We start from the raw sequence: 15,356 nt of genomic DNA, 5'->3' as shown, positions 1-15,356 counted from the left end.
GACACAGACTCACGGGGGGGGAGAGAGAGAGAGAGACACAGACTCACGGGGGGGGGAGAGAGACACAGACTCACGGGGGGGGGGGAGAGTGAGACACAGACTCACGGGGGGGGAGAGAGAGAGACACAGACTCACGGGGGGGGGGAGAGAGAGACACAGACTCACGGGGGGGGGAGAGAGACACAGACTCACGGGGGGGGGGAGAGAGACACAGACTCACGGGGGGGGGGAGAGTGAGACACAGACTCACGGGGGGGGAGAGAGTGAGACACAGACTCACGGGGGGGGGAGAGAGAGACACAGACTCACGGGGGGGGGAGAGAGACACAGACTCACGGGGGGGAGAGAGAGACACAGACTCACGGGGGGGGAGAGAGACACAGACTCACGGGGGGGAGGGGGAGAGAGACACAGACTCACGGGGGGGGGGGGAGAGTGAGACACAGACTCACGGGGGGGGGAGAGAGACACAGACTCACGGGGGGGAGGGGGAGAGAGACACAGACTCACGGGGGGGGGGGGGAGAGAGACACAGACTCACGGGGGGGGGGAGAGAGAGACACAGACTCACGGGGGGGGGAGAGAGACACAGACTCACGGGGGGGGAGAGAGAGACACAGACTCACGGGGGGGGGGAGAGAGACACAGACTCACGGGGGGGGAAGAGACAGGCTCACGGGGGGGGGGGAGAGTGAGACACAGACTCACGGGGGTGGGAGAGAGAGACACAGACTCACGGGGGGGGGAGAGAGACTGACACAGACTCACGGGGGGGGAGAGAGAGAGACAGAGACTCACGGGGGGGGGGGGAGAGAGACACAGACTCACGGGGGGGGGGGGAGAGAGACACAGACTCACGGGGGGGGGAGAGACACAGACTCACGGGGGGGGGGAGAGAGACACAGACTCACGGGGGGGGAGAGAGAGACACAGACTCACGGGGGGGGGGAGAGTGAGACACAGACTCACGGGGGGGGAGAGAGAGAGAGAGACACAGACTCACGGGGGGGGGAGAGAGACACAGACTCACGGGGGGGGGGGGAGAGTGAGACACAGACTCACGGGGGGGGAGAGAGAGAGACACAGACTCACGGGGGGGGGAGAGAGAGACACAGACTCACGGGGGGGGGGGAGAGAGACACAGACTCACGGGGGGGGGGAGAGTGAGACACAGACTCACGGGGGGGGGAGAGAGAGACACAGACTCACGGGGGGGGGAGAGAGACACAGACTCACGGGGGGGGGGAGAGTGAGACACAGACTCACGGGGGGGGAGAGAGTGAGACACAGACTCACGGGGGGGGGGGAGAGAGAGACACAGACTCACGGGGGGGGGAGAGAGAGAGAGACAGACTCACGGGGGGGGAGAGAGTGAGACACAGACTCATGGGGGGGGGGAGAGAGAGACACAGACTCATGGGGGGGGGAGAGAGACACAGACTCACGGGGGGGAGAGAGAGACACAGACTCACGGGGGGGGAGAGAGACACAGACTCACGGGGGGGAGAGTGAGACACAGACTCACGGGGGGGAGGGGGAGAGAGACACAGACTCACGGGGGGGGGGGGGGAGAGTGAGACACAGACTCACGGGGGGGAGGGGGAGAGAGACACAGACTCACGGGGGGGGGGAGAGAGAGACACAGACTCACGGGGGGGGGAGAGAGACACAGACTCACGGGGGGGGAGAGAGAGACACAGACTCACGGGGGGGGGGAGAGAGACACAGACTCACGGGGGGGGGAGTGAGACACAGACTCACGGGGGGGGAGAGACACAGACTCACGGGGGGGGAAGAGACAGGCTCACGGGGGGGGGGAGAGTGAGACACAGACTCACGGGGGTGGGAGAGAGAGACACAGACTCACGGGGGGGGAGAGAGACAGACTCACGGGGGGGGAGAGAGAGACACAGGCTCACGGGGGGGGGGGGGAGAGACACAGACTCACGGGGGGGGCAAGAGAGAGAGACACAGACTCACGGGGGGGGGAGAGAGACACAGACTCACGGGGGGGGAGAGAGAGACACAGGCTCACGGGGGGGGGAGAGAGAGACACAGACTCACGGGGGGGGGGAGAGAGACACAGGCTCACGGGGGGGGGAGAGAGACACAGGCTGACGGGGGGGGGGAGAGAGTGAGACACAGACTCACGGGGGGGGGGGGAGAGACACAGACTCAAGGGGGGGGGAGAGACACAGACTCACGGGGGGGGGGAAGAGACACAGACTCACGGGGGGGGGGAAGAGAGAGAGACACAGACTCACGGGGGGGGGGAGAGAGACACAGACTCACGGGGGGGGGGAGAGAGAGACACAGACTCACGGGGGGGGGGAGAGAGAGACACAGACTCACGGGGGGGGAGAGACACAGGCTCACGGGGGGGGGGGAGAGTGAGACACAGACTCACGGGGGGGGAGAGACACAGGCTCACGGGGGGGGGGGGAGAGTGAGACACAGACTCACGGGGGGGGGAGAGAGACACAGACTCACGGGGGGGGGGAGACACAGACTCACGGGGGGGGGAGACACAGATTCAAGGGGGGGGGACAGAGACACAGACTCACGGGGGGGGGGGGAGACACAGACTCACGGGGGGGGGAAGAGAGAGAGACACAGACTCACGGGGGGGGGAGAGAGAGAGACACAGACTCACGGGGGGGGAGAGACACAGGCTGACGGGGGGGGGGAGAGTGAGACACAGACTCACGGGGGGGGAGAGACACAGGCTCACGGGGGGGGAGAGAGACACAGACTAACGGGGGGGGGAGAGAGAGACACAGACTCACGGGGGGGGGAGAGAGACACAGACTCACGGGGGGGGGAGAGAGAGAGACACAGACTCACGGGGGGGGGAGAGAGAGACACAGACTCACGGGGGGGGGGAGAGAGACACAGACTCACGGGGGGGGAGAGAGAGAGACACAGACTCACGGGGGGGGAGAGAGTGAGACACAGACTCACGGGGGGGAGAGAAACAGACTCACGGGGGGGAGAGAGACAGACTCACGGGGGGGAGAGAGACAGACTCACGGGGGGGAGAGAGAGACACAGACTCACGGGGGGGGGGGGAAGAGAGAGACACAGACTCACGGGGGGGAGAGAAACAGACTCACGGGGGGGAGAGAGACAGACTCACGGGGGGGAGAGAGAGACACAGACTCACGGGGGGGGGGGGGAGAGAGAGACACAGACTCACAGTGGGGGGAGAGAGACACAGACTCACGGGGGGGGAGAGAGAGAGACACAGACTCACGGGGGGGGGGGAGAGAGAGAGACAGACTCACGGGGGGGGGGAGAGTGAGACACAGACTCACGGGGGGGGAGAGAGAGACACAGACTCACGGGGGGGGGGGAGAGAGAGAGACACAGACTCACGGGGGGGGAGAGAGAGACACAGACTCACGGGGGGGGGGGAGAGTGAGACACAGACTCACGGGGGGGGAGAGAGAGACACAGACTCACGGGGGGGAGAGAGACACAGACTCACGGGGGGGGGGGGAGAGTGAGACACAGACTCACGGGGGGGGGGAGAGAGAGACAGACTCACGGGGGGGGGAGAGTGAGACACAGACTCACGGGGGGGGGGGAGAGTGAGACACAGACTCACGGGGGGGGGGAGAGAGAGACACAGACTCACGGGGGGGGCGGAGAGTGAGACACAGACTCACGGGGGGGGGAGAGAGAGACACAGACTCACGGGGGGGGGGGAGAGTGAGACACAGACTCACGGGGGGGGGGGAAGAGAGAGACAGACTCACGGGGGGGGGAGAGTGAGACACAGACTCACGGGGGGGGGAGAGAGACACAGACTCACGGGGGGGGGAGAGAGAGACACAGACTCACGGGGGGGGGAGAGAGAGACACAGACTCACGGGGGGGGGGGAGAGAGAGAGACACAGACTCACGGGGGGGGGAGAGAGACACAGACTCACGGGGGGGAGAGAGAGACACAGACTCACGGGGGGGGGGGAGAGACACAGACTCACGGGGGGGGGGAGAGAGACACAGACTCACGGGGGGGGGGGAGAGAGAGACACAGACTCACGGGGGGGGAGAGAGAGACACAGACTCACGGGGGGGGGAGAGAGACACAGACTCACGGGGGGGGGGGGAGAGAGACACAGACTCACGGGGGGGGGGGGGGAGAGAGAGACACAGACTCACGGGGGGGGGGGAGAGAGACACAGACTCACGGGGGGGGGGAGAGAGAGAGACACAGACTCATGGGGGGGGAGAGAGAGAGAGACACAGGCTCACGGGGGGGGGAGAGAGAGAGACACAGACTCATGGGGGGGGAGAGAGAGAGACACAGACTCACGGGGGGGGAGAGACACAGACTCACGGGGGGGGGGGGAGAGACACAGACTCACGGGGGGAGAGAGACACAGACTCACGGGGGGGGGAGAGAGAGACACAGACTCACGGTGGGAGGGGGGAGAGAGACACAGACTCACGGGGGGGAGAGAGAGAGACACAGACTCACGGGGGGGGGGGGAGAGAGAGAGACACAGACTCACGGTGGGAGGGGGGAGAGAGACACAGACTCACGGGGGGGAGAGAGAGAGACACAGACTCACGGGGGGGGGGAGAGACACAGACTCACGGGGGGGGAGAGAGAGAGACACAGACTCACGGGGGGGGGAGAGAGAGAGACACAGACTCACGGGGGGGGGAGAGAGAGAGACACAGACTCACGGGAGGGGGGGGGAGAGAGAGACACAGACTCACGGGGGGGGGGAGAGACACAGACTCACGGGGGGGGGGGGGAGAGACACAGACTCACGGGGGGGGGAGAGAGACACAGACTCACGGGGGGGGGAGAGAGAGAGACACAGACTCACGGGGGCAGAGAGAGACACAGACTCACGGGGGGGGGGAGAGAGAGAGACACAGACTCACGGGGGGGGGGGGAGAGAGAGACACAGACTCACGGGGGGGGGGAGAGTGAGACACAGACTCACGGGGGGGGGGGAGAGAGAGACACAGACTCACGGGGGGGGGAGAGTGAGACACAGACTCACGGGGGGGGGGGGGAGAGTGAGACACAGACTCACGGGGGGGGAGAGAGAGAGAGAGACACAGACTCACGGGGGGGGGGGGGAGAGAGAGACAGACTCACGGGGGGGGGAGAGAGACACAGACTCACGGGGGGGGGAGAGAGAGAGACACTGACTCACGGGGGGGGGGGAGAGAGACACAGACTCACGGGGGGGGAGAGAGACACAGACTCACGGGGGGGGGAGAGAGACACAGACTCACGGGGGGGGGAGAGAGACACAGACTCACGGGGGGGGGGAGAGAGAGAGACACAGACTCACGGGGGGGGGGAGAGAGACACAGACTCACGGGGGGGGGAGAGAGACACAGACTCACGGGGGGGGGGAGAGAGAGACACAGACTCACGGGGGGGGGGGAGAGACACAGACTCACGGGGGGGGAGAGAGAGAGACACAGACTCACGGGGGGGGAGAGAGAGAGACACAGACTCACGGGGGGGGGGGGAGAGAGACACAGACTCACGGGGGGGAGAGAGAGACACAGACTCACGGGGGTGGGGGAGAGAGACACAGACTCACGGGGGGGGGGGGAGAGAGACACAGACTCACGGGGGGGGGGAGAGAGACACAGACTCACGGGGGGGGGGGGAGAGAGACACAGACTCACGGGGGGGGGGGAGAGAGAGACACAGACTCATGGGGGGGGACAGAGAGAGACACAGACTCACGGGGGGGGGGAGAGACACAGACTCACGGGGGGGGGGGAGAGAGAGAGACACAGACTCACGGGGAGGGGAGAGAGAGACACAGACTCACGGGGGGGGGGGAGAGAGACACAGACTCACCGGGGGGGGGGGGGAGAGACACAGACTCACGGGGGGGGGAGAGAGAGAGACACAGACTCACGGGTGGGGGGAGAGAGACACAGACTCACGGGGGGGGGGGAGAGAGACACAGACTCACGGGGGGGGGGGGAGAGAGAGACACAGACTCACGGGGGGGGGGAGAGAGAGAGACAGACTCACGGGGGGGGAGAGAGAGACACAGACTCACGGGGGGGGGAGAGAGAGACACAGACTCACGGGGGGGGGGGAGAGAGACACAGACTCACGGGGGGCGGAGAGAGACACAGACTCACGGGGGGGGGGGGAGAGACACAGACTCACGGGGGGGGGGAGAGAGACACAGACTCACGGGGGGGGAGAGACACAGACTCACGGGGGGGGGGGAGAGAGACACAGACTCACGGGGGGGGGAGAGAGAGACACAGACTCACGGGGGGGGGAGAGAGAGACACAGACTCACGGGGGGGGGGGAGAGACACAGACTCACGGGGGGGGGGGAGAGAGACACAGACTCACGGGGGGGGGGAGAGAGAGACACAGACTCACGGGGGGGGAGAGAGACACAGACTCACGGGGAGAGAGAGAGTGAGACACAGACTCACGGGGGGGGGGGAGAGACACAGACTCACGGGGGGGGGGAGAGAGACACAGACTCACGGGGGGGGGGGAGAGACACAGACTCACGGGGGGGGGGGAGAGAGACACAGACTCACGGGGGGGGGGAGAGAGAGACACAGACTCACGGGGGGGGAGAGAGACACAGACTCACGGGGAGAGAGAGAGTGAGACACAGACTCACGGGGGGGGGGAGAGAGACACAGACTCACGGGGGGGGGGGGGGGAGAGAGACACAGACTCACGGGGGGGAGAGAGAGAAACACAGACTCACGGGGGGGGGGAGAGAGACACAGACTCACGGGGGGGGAGAGAGAGAAACACAGACTCACGGGGGGGGGGGAGAGAGAGAAACACAGACTCACGGGGGGGGGGAGAGACACAGACTCACGGGGGGGGGGGAGAGACACAGACTCACGGGGGGGGGGGAGAAAGACACAGACTCACGGGGGGGGGGGAGAGAGACACAGACTCACGGGGGGGGGGAGAGAGACACAGACTCACGGGGGGGAGAGAGAGACACAGACTCACGGGGTGGGGGGAGAGACACAGACTCACGGGGGGGGGGAGAGACACAGACTCACGGGGTGGGGGGAGAGACACAGACTCACGGGGGGGGGGAGAGACACAGACTCACGGGGGGGGGGGAGAGACACAGACTCACGGGGGGGGGGAGAGTGAGAGACACAGACTCACGGGGGGGGGAGAGAGACACAGACTCACGGGGGGGGGAGAGAGAGAGACACAGACTCACGGGGGGGGGAGAGACACAGACTCACGGGGGGAGAGAGAGACACAGACTCACGGGGGGGGAGAGACACAGACTCACGGGGGGGGGAGAGAGAGACACAGACTCACGGGGGGGGAGAGAGAGACACAGACTCACGAGGGGGGAGAGTGAGACACAGACTCACGGGGGGGGGAGAGAGAGAGACACAGACTCACGGGGGGGGGGAGAGAGACACAGACTCACGGGGGGGGGGAGAGAGACACAGACTCACGGGGGTGGGGAGAGAGTGACACAGACTCACGGGGGGGGGAGAGAGAGACACAGACTCACGGGGGGGGGAGAGAGAGACACAGACTCACGGGGGGGGGAGAGACACAGACTCACGGGGGGGGGGGGGGAGAGAGAGACACAGACTCACGGGGGGAGGGAGAGTGACACAGACTCACGGGGGGGGGGGAGAGAGACACAGACTCACAGGGGGGGGGAGAGAGAGACACAGACTCACGGGGGGGGGGGAGAGAGACACAGACTCACGGGGGGGGGGAGAGAGAGACACAGACTCACGGGGGGGGGGGGAGAGAGAGAGACACAGACTCACGGGGAGGGGGGAGAGAGACACAGACTCACGGGGGGGGGGGAGAGAGACACAGACTCACGGGGGGGGGGGAGAGAGACACAGACTCACAGGGGGGGGGGGAGAGAGACACAGACTCACGGGGGGGGGGGGAGAGAGACACAGACTCACAGGGGGGGGGGGGAGAGAGACACAGACTCACGGGGGGGGGAGAGAGACACAGACTCACGGGGGGGGGGGGAGAGAGACACAGACTCACGGGGGGGGGGGGAGAGAGACACAGACTCACGGGGGGGGAGAGAGACACAGACTCACGGGGGCGGGGGGGGGGAGAGTGAGACACAGACTCACGGGGGGGGGAGAGAGAGAGACACAGACTCACGGGGGGGGGAGAGAGACACAGACTCACGGGGGGGGAGAGAGACACAGACTCACGGGGGGGGGGGGGGGAGAGAGACACAGACTCACGGGGGGGGGAGAGAGACACAGACTCACGGGGGCGGGGGGGGGGAGAGTGAAACACAGACTCACGGGGGGGGGAGAGAGAGAGACACAGACTCACGGGGGGGGGGAGAGAGAGACACAGACTCACGGGGGGGGAGGGAGAGACACAGACTCACGGGGGGGAGAGAGAGACACAGACTCACGGGGGGGGAGGGAGAGACACAGACTCACGGGGGGGAGAGAGAGACACAGACTCACGGGGGGGGGAGAGAGAGACACAGACTCACGGGGGGGGGAGAGAGAGACACAGACTCACGGGGGGGGGGGGGAGAGAGAGACACAGACTCACGGGGGGAGAGAGAGAGACACAGACTCACGGGGGGGGGGGGAGAGAGAGAGACACAGACTCACGGGGGGAGGGAGAGTGACACAGACTCACGGGGGGGGGGGGGAGAGTGACACAGACTCACGGGGGGGGGGGGGAGAGTGACACAGACTCACGGGGGGGGGAGAGAGAGACACAGACTCACGGGGGGAGGGAGAGTGACACAGACTCACGGGGGGGGGGGAGAGAGAGAGACACAGACTCACGGGGGGAGGGAGAGTGACACAGACTCACGGGGGGGAGAGAGTGAGACACAGACTCACGGGGGCGGGAGAGTGACACAGACTCACGGGGGGGGGGGGAGAGTGACACAGACTCACGGGGGGGGGGGAGAGTGACACAGACTCACGGGGGGGGGAGCGTGACACAGACTCACGGGGGGGGGGGAGAGTGACACAGACTCACGGGGGGAGGGAGAGTGACACAGACTCACGGGGGGGGAGAGAGAGAGACACAGACTCACGGGGGGAGGGAGAGTGACACAGACTCACGGGGGGGGGAGAGAGAGAGACACAGACTCACGGGGGGGGAGGGAGAGACACAGACTCACGGGGGGGGAGAGAGAGAGACACAGACTCACGGGGGGGGGGGAGAGTGACACAGACTCACGGTGGGGGGGGAGAGAGAGACACAGACTCACGGGGGGGGGAGAGAGACACAGACTCACGGGGGTGGGGAGAGAGTGACACAGACTCACGGGGGGGGGGAGAGAGAGACACAGACACACGGGGGGGGAGAGAGACACAGACTCACGGGGGGGGGAGAGAGAGAGACACAGACTCACGGGGGGAGGGAGAGTGACACAGACTCACGGGGGGAGAGAGAGAGACACAGACTCACGGGGGGGGGGGGAGCGAGACACAGACTCACGGGGGGAGGGAGAGTGACACAGACTCACGGGGGGGGGGGGGAGAGTGACACAGACTCACGGGGGGGAGAGAGAGAGACACAGACTCACGGGGGGAGGGAGAGTGACACAGACTCACGGGGGGGGGGGAGAGAGACACAGACTCACGGGGGGAGGGAGAGTGACACAGACTCACGGGGGGGGAGGGAGAGACACAGACTCACGGGGGGGGAGAGAGAGAGACACAGACTCACGGGGGGGGGGGGAGAGTGACACAGACTCACGGGGGGGGAGGGAGAGACACAGACTCACGGGGGGGGAGAGAGAGAGACACAGACTCACGGGGGGGGGGGAGAGTGACACAGACTCACGGGGGGGGGAGAGAGAGACACAGACTCACGGGGGGGGGAGAGAGACACAGACTCACGGGGGGGGGAGAGAGTGACACAGACTCACGGGGGGGGGAGAGAGTGACACAGACTCACGGGGGGGGGAGAGAGAGACACAGACTCACGGGGGGGGGAGAGAGAGACACAGACTCACGGGGGGGGAGAGAGACACAGACTCACGGGGGGGGAGAGAGTGACACAGACTCACGGGGGGGGGAGAGAGAGACACAGACTCACGGGGGGGGGAGAGAGACACAGACTCACGGGGGGGAGAGAGAGACACAGACTCACGGGGGGGGGGGGAGAGAGAGACACAGACTCACGGGGGGGGGAGAGAGAGAGACACAGACTCACGGGGGGGGAGGGAGAGACACAGACTCACGGGGGGGGAGAGAGACACAGACTCACGGGTGGGGAGAGAGTGACACAGACTCACGGGGGGGGGAGAGAGAGACACAGACTCACGGGGGGGGGAGAGAGACACAGACTCACGGGGGGGGAGAGAGAGACACAGACTCACGGGGGGGGGGGAGAGAGAGACACACACTCACGGGGGGGGAGAGAGTGAGACACGGACTCACGGGGGGGGAGAGAGAGACACAGACTCACGGGGGGAGGGAGAGTGACACAGACTCACGGGGGGAGAGAGAGAGACACAGACTCACGGGGGGGGGGGGGGAGAGAGACACAGACTCACGGGGGGGGGAGAGAGAGACACAGACTCACGGGGGGGGGGGGGAGAGAGACACAGACTCACGGGGGGAGGGAGAGTGACACAGACTCACGGGGGGGGGAGAGAGAGACACAGACTCACGGGGGGGGGAGAGAGAGAGACACAGACTCACGGGGGGAGGGAGAGTGACACAGACTCACGGGGGGAGAGAGAGAGACACAGACTCACGGGGGGGGGGGGAGAGAGACACAGACTCACGGGGGGAGAGAGAGAGACACAGACTCACGGGGGGAGGGAGAGTGACACAGACTCACGGGGGGAGAGAGAGAGACACAGACTCACGGGGGGGGGGGGGGAGAGAGACACAGACTCACGGGGGGGGGGAGAGAGAGACACAGACTCACGGGGGGAGGGAGAGTGACACAGACTCACGGGGGGGGGGGAGAGAGAGAGACACAGACTCACGGGGGGAGGGAGAGTGACACAGACTCACGGGGGGGGAGAGAGTGAGACACAGACTCACGGGGGGGGGGAGAGAGAGACACAGACTCACGGGGGGGGAGAGTGACACAGACTCACGGGGGGGGGGAGCGTGACACAGACTCACGGGGGGGGGGGAGAGTGACACAGACTCACGGGGGGGGGGGGGAGAGTGACACAGACTCACGGGGGGGGGGGAGCGTGACACAGACTCACGGGGGGGGGGGAGAGTGACACAGACTCACGGGGTGGGGGAGAGTGACACAGACTCACGGGGGGGGAGAGAGTGAGACACAGACTCACGGGGGGGGAGAGAGAGACACAGACTCACGGGGGGGGGGGGGAGAGACACAGACTCACGGGGGGGGGGAGAGAGAGAGACACAGACTCACGGGGGGGGGGAGAGAGACACAGACTCACGGGGGAGAGAGAGAGAGACACAGACTCACGGGGGGGGAGAGAGAGAGAGACACAGACTCACGGGGGGGGGAGAGAGACACAGACTCACGGGGGAGAGAGAGAGAGACACAGACTCACGGGGGAGAGAGAGAGAGACACAGACTCACGGGGGGGGGGGAGAGAGACACAGACTCACGGGGGGGGGGAGAGAGACACAGACTCACGGGGGGGGGAGAGAGAGAGACACAGACTCACGGGGGGGGGGGAGAGAGAGACACAGACTCACGGGGGGGGGAGAGAGACACAGACTCACGGGGGGGGGGGGGAGAGTGAGAGACACAGACTCACGGGGGGGAGAGTGAGAGACACAGACTCACGGGGGGGGGAGAGAGACACAGACTCACGGGGGGGGGGAGAGAGAGACACAGACTTACGGGGGGGGGGAGAGAGAGACACAGACTCACGGGGGGGGAGAGAGAGAGAGACACAGACTCACGGGGGGGGGGGGGAGAGAGAGACACAGACTCACGGGGGGGGAGAGAGAGAGAGACACAGACTCCCGGGGGGGGGGAGAGAGACACAGACTCACGGGGGGGGAGAGAGAGAGACACAGACTCACGGGGGGAGAGAGAGAGACACAGACTCACGGGGGGGGGAGAGAGAGACACAGACTCACGGGGGGGGAGAGAGAGACACAGACTCACGGGGGGGGGAGAGAGAGAGACACAGACTCACGGGGGGGGAGAGACACAGACTCACGGGGGGGGGGGAGAGACACAGACTCACGGGGGGGGGGGGAGAGATACAGACTCACGGGGGAGAGAGAGAGACACAGACTCACGGGGGGGGAGAGAGACACAGACTCACGGGGGGGTGGGGGGAGAGATACAGACTCACGGGGGAGAGAGAGAGATACAGACTCACGGGGGAGAGAGAGAGACACAGACTCACGGGGGGAGAGAGAGACACAGACTCACGGGGGGGGGGGAGAGAGAGACACAGACTCACGGGGGGGGGGGAGAGAGAGACACAGACTCACGGGGGGGGGAGAGAGAGTGAGACACAGACTCACGGGGGGGGGGAGAGACACAGACTCACGGGGGGGGGGAGAGAGACACAGACTCACGGGGGGGGGAGAGAGAGAGAGACACAGACTCACGGGGGGGGGGAGAGACACAGACTCACGGGGGGGGGAGAGAGAGTGAGACACAGACTCACGGGGGGGAGAGAGAGACACAGACTCACGGGGGGGGGAGAGAGAGTGAGACACAGACTCACGGGGGGGGGAGAGAGAGACACTGACTCACGGGGGGGTGAGAGAGAGACACAGACTCACGGGGGGGGAGAGACACAGACTCACGGGGGGGGGAGAGATACAGACTCACGGGGGGAGAGAGAGAGAGACACAGACTCACGGGGGGGGGAGAGACACAGACTCACGGGGGGGGGAGAGATACAGACTCACGGGGGGGAGAGAGAGAGACACAGACTCACGGGGGGGGGAGAGAGAGACACAGACTCACGGGGGGGGGAGAGAGAGTGAGACACAGACTCACGGGGGGGGGGAGAGAGAGACACTGACTCACGGGGGGGGGAGAGAGAGACACAGACTCACGGGGGGGGGAGAGACACAGACTCACGGGGGGGGAGAGAGAGACACAGACTCACGGGGGGGGGAGAGACACAGACTCACGGGGGGGGGAGAGATACAGACTCACGGGGGGAGAGAGAGAGAGACACAGACTCACGGGGGGGGGAGAGACACAGACTCACGGGGGGGGGGAGAGATACAGACTCACGGGGGGGAGAGAGAGAGACACAGACTCACGGGGGGGGAGAGAGAGAGACACAGACTCACGGGGGGGGGGAGAGAGAGACACAGACTCACGGGGGGGGGGGGGAGAGAGAGACACAGACTCACGGGGGGGGGGAGAGAGACACAGACTCACGGGGGGGGGAGAGAGAGACACAGACTCACGGGGGGGGGGGAGAGAGACAAAGACTCACGGGGGGGGGAGAGAGACACAGACTCACAGGGGGGGGGGGAGAGAGACACAGACTCACGGGGGGGGGGGAGAGAGACACAGACTCACAGGGGGGGGGGAGAGAGACACAGACTCACGGGGGGGGGAGAGAGACACAGACTCACGGGGGGGGGGGGAGAGAGACACAGACTCACGGGGGGGGGGGGAGAGAGACACAGACTCACGGGGGGGGGAGAGAGACACAGACTCACGGGGGCGGGGGGGGAGAGTGAGACACAGACTCACGGGGGGGGGAGAGAGAGAGACACAGACTCACGGGGGGGGGAGAGAGACACAGACTCACGGGGGGGGGAGAGAGACACAGACTCACGGGGGGGGGGGGAGAGAGACACAGACTCACGGGGGGGGGAGAGAGACACAGACTCACGGGGGCGGGGGGGGGGAGAGTGAAACACAGACTCACGGGGGGGGGGAGAGAGAGAGACACAGACTCACGGGGGGGGGGAGAGAGAGACACAGACTCACGGGGGGGGAGGGAGAGACACAGACTCACGGGGGGGGAGAGAGAGACACAGACTCACGGGGGGGGAGGGAGAGACACAGACTCACGGGGGGGAGAGAGAGACACAGACTCACGGGGGGGGGAGAGAGAGACACAGACTCACGGGGGGGGAGAGAGAGACACAGACTCACGGGGGGGGGGGGGAGAGAGAGACACAGACTCACGGGGGGAGAGAGAACGGGGGGGAGAGAGAGAGACACAGACTCACGGGGGGGGGGGGAGAGAGAGAGACACAGACTCACGGGGGGAGGGAGAGTGACACAGACTCACGGGGGGGGGGGGGAGAGTGACACAGACTCACGGGGGGGGGGGAGAGTGACACAGACTCACGGGGGGGGAGAGAGAGACACAGACTCACGGGGGGAGGGAGAGTGACACAGACTCACGGGGGGGGGGGAGAGAGAGAGACACAGACTCACGGGGGGAGGGAGAGTGACACAGACTCACGGGGGGGAGAGAGTGAGACACAGACTCACGGGGGGCGGGGAGAGTGACACAGACTCACGGGGGGGGGGGAGAGTGACACAGACTCACGGGGGGGGGGAGAGTGACACAGACTCACGGGGGGGGGAGCGTGACACAGACTCACGGGGGGGGGGGAGAGTGACACAGACTCACGGGGGGAGGGAGAGTGACACAGACTCACGGGGGGGGGAGAGAGAGAGACACAGACTCACGGGGGGGAGGGAGAGTGACACAGACTCACGGGGGGGGGGAGAGAGAGACACAGACTCACGGGGGGGGGAGGGAGAGACACAGACTCACGGGGGGGAGAGAGAGAGACACAGACTCACGGGGGGGGGGGGGAGAGTGACACAGACTCACGGTGGGGGGGAGAGAGAGACACAGACTCACGGGGGGGGGAGAGAGACACAGACTCACGGGGGTGGGGAGAGAGTGACACAGACTCACGGGGGGGGGAGAGAGAGACACAGACACACGGGGGGGGAGAGAGACACAGACTCACGGGGGGGGGAGGAGAGAGACACAGACTCACGGGGGGAGGGAGAGTGACACAGACTCACGGGGGGAGAGAGAGAGACACAGACTCACGGGGGGGGGAGAGAGACACAGACTCACGGGGGAGGGAGAGTGACACAGACTCACGGGGGGGGGGGGAGAGTGACACAGACTCACGGGGGGGAGAGAGAGAGACACAGACTCACGGGGGGGAGGGAGAGTGACACAGACTCACGGGGGGGGAGGGAGAGAGACACAGACTCACGGGGGGAGGGAGAGGTGACACAGACTCACGGGGGGGGAGGGGAGAGACACAGACTCACGGGGGGGGGAGAGAGAGAGACACAGACTCACGGGGGGGGGGGAGAGTGACACAGACTCACGGGGGGGGAGGGAGAGACACAGACTCACGGGGGGGGAGAGAGAGAGACACAGACTCACGGGGGGGGGGGAGAGTGACACAGACTCACG

This window comes from Chiloscyllium plagiosum, unplaced genomic scaffold (assembly GCF_037043375.1).
Source record: "Chiloscyllium plagiosum isolate Xiang-an unplaced genomic scaffold, Cpla_swu_hap1 HiC_scaffold_27, whole genome shotgun sequence".
NCBI classification, from domain to species: Eukaryota; Metazoa; Chordata; class Chondrichthyes; order Orectolobiformes; family Hemiscylliidae; genus Chiloscyllium; species Chiloscyllium plagiosum.
The sequence above is the reverse complement of the archived record's forward strand: the minus strand, read 5'-3'. Positions refer to the sequence as shown.